Raw genomic sequence first — 6,000 nt, forward strand, 5'->3', positions numbered from 1 at the left:
CCACACAACTGTGATGCTTTGTATGTCATAATATAGGCACACTCCTTATCCGTCTATCAGGAGAATTCTTATCCAATCTCTTTGGGCAATTGAAACTAGACCAGGAGACTATAAAGATGTAATAGAATTAGAATCCTATACCTGTATAAAGATAATATATTGTATTAATCTAAATATATAATTATATGAAATAACATAAAACTAGGCAACTATGCTCGATGTAAATCTATATATTGAAAATCTTATGTATATCCGCACAATTTTTGGTCAGCCCTCTAAGTCCATGTACAAATAAACTTTTGGAGTGGAAATATGGTATGTAAACCATTGTCTGAAATAATATAACTGTAGTCCCCAGCCAGTAGGTAATGCCGTGGATTGAAGTTTGAAAGTTGCGCTCCCAACTCTCACCATCTTGTATATGTGAGGAAAAATTTTGTCAGTCAATGCAGCAGCCAGATTTGTATAACGTTTCTCCTCAGTCTGAAATTTGCCCATAAATAATGCTATTGTTATAATTCACCATTTTCTCCTGTCTAAATTATAAGATATTGTTTGCTCCTCTAGCTTGTGTTACTGCATATATTAAATATGAAGTGATCCAAATGCAAGGTGAACCCCTGCCCCAGGTTGAATTTTTAAAAAAACTGAGGATCAACATTTCATTCCAATTTTAAACGTATGCACTCATAGCTAATAATTATTTTTAAAATTTTCTTTTGGACGTTAGAAATCGCACCTGGTCTGTTGCCAAAAACCAGTGTATCAACTGTTTCACCAGCAGGAAGCTCGGTTCATCGAGTGTCTAATCAAATACTGAGCTGTGCGATCTGCTCCTTATTAAAATTAATGAAAATCTCGGTGAAAGTGACACAGGGATATTCACTTCTGCTTAATCACTATGAAAGGTGAATTTTAAAGTAATCGAGAGAAACCATTTCCTCTGGTTGGGGAATCCAGAACAAGGAAGCTTAAGGTTAGAGCTAGACTATTTAGGAGTGCAATCAGGAAGCAATTTTTCACACAACATCGTGGAAATGTGGAACTCTCCCAAAAAGCTGTTGAGACTAGAACAATTGAAATAAATAAAACACCCAAAAATGGGGGTGCCTTGTTAACAGAATGTGCTGGGATTAAAATTCACAGGCTGATTATCAGACTGTGGCATGAATCATCTTTATACCAGAAGGGGAGGCCATTCACACCACTGAGCTAAGGTATCACACTAAATTGTAACCCATAATTCAGAGTCAGCGATCCAGCCTCCACTTGGCGGGACTGTCTGGGCTTCAAAACCACCTTCTAAAACTGAGACAAGGAGGCAAACATTAAAGGCTGGCTCACGTTCTTAAGTGGTCCAAGCACTTAACTGAGACTGAATTTAATCTTGCATGCATGTATATATATATATAAAATCCTTTTAGGATAAAACTTGCAAAAACATTAGTATAGTGTTCATCTAGGGAAAATATTACCTGGCAGTTGAAAAGTATATATAAAGGTGGCAGGATATTAGCTGTTTCTGTTTCTGTAGAATGGGTGTGTTTGTAGTTTTAGCAAATTGCTGCAAATGTATCTTGTTACTGTTGAGGTTTATAAGATTAAGTTTTGGAACTGTTTCTTTAATGTAAAAGGAAAGGGTCATCTGACCTTTTGGCAGTTTAATTGTTAGAGATTAGAGGAAGCTCAGATTGTTTCACTGAGAAGAAGGTGCAAAGTATTCACACCTAACAGTGGATAGATTGTGAGTCTTCAAAGTCCCAGAAAAGTGTTGAGAATATTGGGTTATAAACAGTTGTACTTTAAACTGAAACTGTCCACTTGCTTCAAATTGGAATCTCAAAAATAACTAATCAGCGTTCCTACCTGGATAGAAGGTCCGTGTGATTCACATGGGCCAAGGAAATGGACTTTGAGAGAGGGAGGGTTTAAGATATCCCTGAAAACTCAAACAAGTTGGTCTGCCAGACTGTTGGAGAGGGAGAGCAGCCAGAGGCAGCAAGGTGCTGAGGTTCACTGCACAGGAAAGTGGGTAGGAGCTTACGCTTGAATTAGAAAAAACAAATTCGAGGCTAGAAGAATTGCCGAACTTTACCTAGCAGGAAAAGTCTCCAGGAAAACTTGCACCGTGAAAGACAGTTCTGGTATTAAGTTTCCAGGCTGGGAAAAGGAAAGACTGGAAATAAACCCTCGGGAGCTAAGAATCATTTGGACTTCTTCTGGGAGAACTGAATGTCTGCTTAAAGGGCAGTGTACCACACACCTGATAGTGGGTTGGCTGTGTTAAAAGTTATGTTCTGTAGAATCAAGTGTAAGTTGCCTACAAAAAGTAGCGTTTAAACAATAGCACTTTTAGTCTGTTTATTGTAGTAAACATCTTAAAATGTGATAACTTGTCCTCTCAGTGATTAACAAGAAATTCAAATTTCTTTTTAATAGTTATCCATTTCTACAGGGATCGTAACAGACTTGAAATAGAAATGTGACCCCTTCTGTATCATACACTTAGCAATGAAGTACTAAGTATAAATAGGCACTTCATAAGATATCTACCATGCCAAAACAAAAGCTAGAATCCATCAGACCAATGTTGGGAGAAGGCCCTGAATTTTGTAAAGGTTGCTAGATTCACTCAATAGTGAAAAGATAAAATATTTGGGAGGTTTTTAACTCTTTATATCCTTTCCTGTCTTTATAAAAATGACTAGGTATCAGTTGGATTTACTTATGTTCAGGTTAGTCGCCTACATATGGTGAGTTCTAGAGGAACAGCCGACGGTTTATCTTTTCACAGGAGTTGGCTGAGTTAAGATGCTAACAAGAGGCTATAGAAAAGAAGCTGTTGCAGATCGTGTGGCATCCTTGACGAGATAAGTGCGGCTGTTGAGGGAATTTGGGGGGGCTGGGAGGTTGTCAGCTGTCGAGTGGTTGCTGCCTCACCTACGTTTGACCTGGATTGTGACAGCAGCAGCTGCTTGAAAGGAAATTATCTGCCTGAATGATCAATCAAAAATTGAGCCTGTGGATGTCAACCAGCGCTTGAGGCTGAAACAGGGAGAGGATCTCATGTTTGTCTGTCCATAAGTATCCAGAACTGCATGGTGAATTTAGTGAATATTTTGACTTTAATCTGTACGCTCCTCACAGCTACCACTGTTTAGAGTGTAAGGCGAGGGTCTTATTGGGATTTCAAATGCATAAGTATTACGACACAATAGGTTTGATATTTCCTGATCTGTCTGTGGCATGGAGCCTCACTGTGGGTGGGGAACAGATAATTAGGTCTCCAATTTTGTAAACCAAACTGCATTATTCCCAATTTTGAGATGAAGTTGGAGGATGTAGGAACAGGGGTAGACTATTTAGCCTCGCAAGCATGCTGCACCCAACATTTAACGAGGTCATGGCTGATCTATGACCTAACTCCATATACCTGCCTTTGTTCCATATTCCTTAATACCTATCGGTTCACAAAAATCTATCCATCTCAGATTTAAAATTAACAATTGATCTCACATCAATGTTTGTGGAAGAGAATTCCAAATTTCTGTCACCATTTTTACATGTAAAAGTGGTTCCTAAACTCAATTCTGAAATGTTTGGCTATAATTTTGAGACTATGACCTTACTCTCAGACTTCCCAAATGGCAGAAATAGGATAGGTAGTAAGAAATTAACCTGTCCTTTAATACCCTGAATGTGATTTTGGGTCTACTGTGTAATGGAACAAAAAAAAGGGAAAAAAATCTTACCTTGAGTTTAGATCAGGAACTCGAGGGCTACAGTTCCCAGCCGACTTTGGGACTTCTGCATATGTGCAGTGCGTCTATTTTTCAAATCTTCACGCCGGGAGCCGGCCCTGTGCACATACGCAGAAGAAAAAGAAGAAGAAGAAGGAAAGTGAAAAAGCGCAAAACTGCAGGTCTGATGACCTGAAGAGAAGTGCCATTGCAGAGAAGGTGTCCTAGGGAGCAGGACATGGGGAGGGGGACAGGGGGAAAGTCCCAAACCAGGGAGTGGGGCAGAATCAGGCCCCAGAAGAAGGTCCCAGGTAAGGGACAAGGACAAAGATCAGAAACAGATTCTGTTAAGTGAAGTCAAGAAAAAGGAGCAGAGCAATAGGCTCCAAATTAAAGAAAGAGAGGGCTGCGAGGAGCAGACTTGAAGCAAAGTGGGCTGGAGAGAAGCCTGAAGATCCGAGAGGGTAGCCGAACGTTGGTAACTCCGTGCTAAGGGCTGTAAGGACAAAGGCACCCTTTTGGAGCTGTGGTGTTCTGCTTGACACGGTAGAAGATCTGAAAGTGTGTTTGGAAGGTGAAGTGTGAGTGTACTCGGAGATCCAAGGGAAAGGAATCTCATAAGGCAACATTGAAACCCTGGAGGTGGATCCAGGTTAAAGCCGTCCAAGTAGGAGCAACGTTTGGAGAGAATTCCAAGGCGAGCTCTTTGAAGGTGGAGATTGGAAACCCTCGTGAAACAGATGGAGGTCCAGTGAGACTGGTTGGCTCACAGTGTAACAAGTGTCTGGATGGGTTGATGAGAAATCCATTGAATCTGTCTGGTCGCACCTGTTACTTACTTTGGCATGTGGTTTGTCTGACCACAGTTCGCCAGTTGGTTCAATGTGCTGCATTCTTACCCTGAATGTTAGAGTATAAGACAGATATGATAAATAGTTTTATATTTCCAAATTTGTATGTGTCTGTAAAAATATAGCTGGGGAGAAGGAATCGTGAATATTTGAGTCATTTCGTGTTTGTGGTGAGATCTTTCCAACCATTTTTGTCTGGTGTAATATAGTTTATTTTTCTTGTTTAATAAATGTTCTATTCTTTTTGTTTAAAAGTTCATCAGCAGCCTCCTGTGAATTTTTTCAGTGACTTACCTCCACGCTTTCTAAAAAAAAAATGCTAGGACCTATCAAGCCAGGTTTCACTCTGGGATCTGACTTGTCCAGTATTAATATCAGCTGAGATTGTAACAACTATCAGCACAAATGTCATTAAAGACACACTTTCATTCAGAGTAGGTGCCATGCAAAATGTCATTGGCTCTGGGTGAAATGCTGCCTAAAGCATCTATCCTATTATGTAAGTCAAGTTGGCTTTTTAAAGGTAGGTCAATGTTACTCAATTGGTATAGCGAATAGTTTTGACATTGTTAGTTAAGGTTTGTTCCATGCAGCAATTCTTAACTGGACAATTGACTATTTTTGCATTTTTGTTTCTTTTCCTCTTACCAATACTTGCCTTCATTATATTGATAGGATTGCCTGATTCAGATGAAGTCGTTCATGAGGAGCCAACAAACACAGGTGCAAAAGCACCTGAGATCTTTTCTCATTCCTACCCTGGGATCTGCATTTAACGAACCCACCACACATACCCTGGGCTTGTCAGAGGTAAACTATCTTCACCAGGTCCCCTTTGTAAAAATGGCAGTCACAGACTTTTACCTTATGCTATGACCACGTGAGGAGGGGTAAAAATTGACTCCCCAATCTACCACTCCAGATCTGGCTGTAACAGGGTTTTTTTAATGAATTTAGCGAGGAATTCCATTGTGTACGCTTTCAGATTATAAAGAATTAATCAGACAGGTTTTCTGAGTTTAAACCAAAGAACAAGATAACTTTATTGACCCTACTTCCCGAAGTAAAAAAATAGGTAATTCATAACCCTCGTTCACACAGGCACATTCCCTGGGCCACACACACACTAGTACAGATTGTAGAATGCGAGGATAGACTTAAAGATTTTTTTATAGTTCATGAAGAAAATAAACAATCAAAGAAATATATGGTCAACTGTCCTTTGGTTGATCTCTATGCAGTGATTCCACGTTCTGGCCGTTTTGTCCCGTCGTCTTTCTGGATGTAGCTTTATGGAGCGGATTTCAACATTTTATCCCCAAAAGATCTTAGTTTGCAGCAGATTCCTCTTCTCAGGATGATTACTCTGTAATATCCATGCTCAATACTTCCAAGAAAGAGAGAGACCT

Source organism: Cetorhinus maximus, chromosome 10 (genome assembly GCF_964194155.1).
Source record: "Cetorhinus maximus chromosome 10, sCetMax3.hap1.1, whole genome shotgun sequence".
NCBI lineage: Eukaryota > Metazoa > Chordata > Chondrichthyes > Lamniformes > Cetorhinidae > Cetorhinus > Cetorhinus maximus.